This window comes from Folsomia candida, unplaced genomic scaffold, assembly GCF_002217175.1.
Source record: "Folsomia candida strain VU population unplaced genomic scaffold, ASM221717v1 Fcan01_Sc049, whole genome shotgun sequence".
In the NCBI taxonomy this organism is placed as follows: Eukaryota; Metazoa; Arthropoda; class Collembola; order Entomobryomorpha; family Isotomidae; genus Folsomia; species Folsomia candida.
The window spans coordinates 295,129-297,654 of record NW_019091241.1 but is presented as its reverse complement, the minus strand read 5'-3'; positions in this window follow the sequence as shown (position 1 = coordinate 297,654).

Here is a 2,526-nt window from a genome sequence, read left to right as displayed (position 1 = left end):
CAACCCGGTAAAACTGATTTCTACCACGAGCGCCGACTTCCTCTATGTTGTCCACTCCAGTAGCTCTCATTTGAGCCCAATTTCAAGCCAATACAATGGTGGGTTCAAATTTGAGAAGCAGTAAAAGTTTGGTAAAATGTCAGATCTGCGGTAACCTTTAAGCCTACGCCAACCCGGTAAAACTGATTTATACCACAAGCGCCGACTTCCCCTATGTTGTCCACTCCAGTAGCTCTCATTTGAGCCCAATTTCAAGGCAACATGACGGTGTGTTCAAATTTGAGAAGCAGTAAAAGTTTGGTAAAATGTCAGATCTGCGGTAATCTTTAAGCGTACGCCAACCCGGTAAAACTAATTTATACCACAAGCGCCGACTTCCCCTATGTTGTCCACTCCAGTAGCTCTCATTTGAGCCCAATTTCAACCCAATACAATGGTGGGTTCAAATTTGAGAAGCAGTAAAAGTTTGGTAAAATGTCAGATCTGCGGTAATCTTTAAGCGTACGCCAGCCCGGTAAAACTGATTTCCACCACAAGCGCCGACTTCCCCTATGTTGTCCACTCCAGTGGCCCTCATTTGAGAACAATTTCAAGCCAATACAATGATGGGTTCAAATTTGAGAAGCAGTAAAAGTTTGGTAAAATGTCAGATCTGCGGTAACCTTTAAGCGTACGCCAACCCGGTAAAACTGATTTCTACCACGAGCGCCGACTTCCTCTATGTTGTCCACTCCAGTAGCTCTCATTTGAGCCCAATTTCAAGCCAATACAATGGTGGGTTCAAATTTGAGAAGCAGTAAAAGTTTGGTAAAATGTCAGATCTGCGGTAATCTTTAAGCGTACGCCAACCCGGTAAAACTAATTTATACCACAAGCGCCGACTTCCCCTATGTTGTCCACTCCAGTAGCTCTCATTTGAGCCCAATTTCAAGCCAACACAACCATGGGTTCAAATTTGAGAAGCAGTAAAAGTTTGGTAAAATGTCATATTTGCGGTAATCTTTAAGCGTACGCCAACCCGGTAAAACTAATTTATACCACAAGCGCCGACTTCCCCTATGTTGTCCACTCCAGTAGCTCTCATTTGAGCCCAATTTCAACCCAATACAATGGTGGGTTCAAATTTGAGAAGCAGTAAAAGTTTGGTAAAATGTCAGATCTGCGGTAATTTTTAAGCGTACGCCAGCCCGGTAAAACTGATTTCTACCACAAGCGCCGACTTCCCCTATGTTGTCCACTCCAGTGGCTCTCATTTGAGCCCAATTTCAAGCCAATACAATGGTGGGTTCAAATTTGAGAAGCAGTAAAAATTTGGTAAAATGTCAGATCTGCGGTAATCTTTAAGCGTACGCCAGCCCGGTAAAACTGATTTCTACCACAAGCGCCGACTTCCCCTATGTTGTCCACTCCAGTAGCTCTCATTTGAGCCCAATTTCAAACCAATACAATGGTGGGTTCAAATTTGAGAAGCAGTCAAAGTTTGGTAAAATGTCAGATCTGCGGTAATCTTTAAGCGTACGCCAGCCCGGTAAAACGGATTTCTACCACAAGCGCCGACATATCCTATGTTGTCCACTCCAGTAGCTCTCATTTGAGCCCAATTTCAAGCCAATACAATGGTGGGTTCAAATTTGAGAAGCAGTAAAAGTTTGGTAAAATGTCAGATCTGCGGTAATCTTTAAGCGTACGCCAGCCCGGTAAAACTGATTTCTACCACAAGCGCCGACTTCCCCTATGTTGTCCACTCCAGTAGCTCTCATCTGAGCCCAATTTCAAGCCAATACAATGGTGGGGTCAAATTTGAGAAGCAGTAAAAGTTTGGTAAAATGTCAGATCTGCGGTAATCTTTAAGCGTACGCCAGCCCGGTAAAACTGATTTCTACCACAAGCGCCGACTTCCCCTATGTTGTCCACTCCAGTAGCTCTCATTTGAGCCCAATTTCAAGCCAATACAATGGTGGGTTCAAATTTGAGAAGCAGTCAAAGTTTGGTAAAATGTCAGATCTGCGGTAATCTTTAAGCGTACGCCAGCCCGGTAAAACTGATTTCTACCACAAGCGCCGACTTCCCCTATGTTGTCCACTCCAGTAGCTCTCATTTGAGCCCAATTTCAAGCCAATACAATGGTGGGTTCAAATTTGAGAAGCAGTAAAAGTTTGGTAAAATGTCAGATCTGCGGTAATCTTTAAGCGTACGCCAGCCCGGTAAAACTGATTTCTACCACAAGCGCCGACTTCCCCTATGTTGTCCACTCCAGTAGCTCTCATTTGAGCCCAATTTCAAGCCAATACAATGGTGGGGTCAAATTTGAGAAGCAGTAAAAGTTTGGTAAAATGTCAGATCTGCGGTAATCTTTAAGCGTACGCCAGCCCGGTAAAACGGTTTTCTACCACAAGCGCCGACCTCCCCTATGTTGTCCGCTCCAGTAGCTCTCATTTGAGCCCAATTTCAAGCCAATACAATGGTGGGTTCAAATTTGAGAAGCAGTAAAAGTTTGGTAAAATGTCAGATCTGCGGTAACCTTTA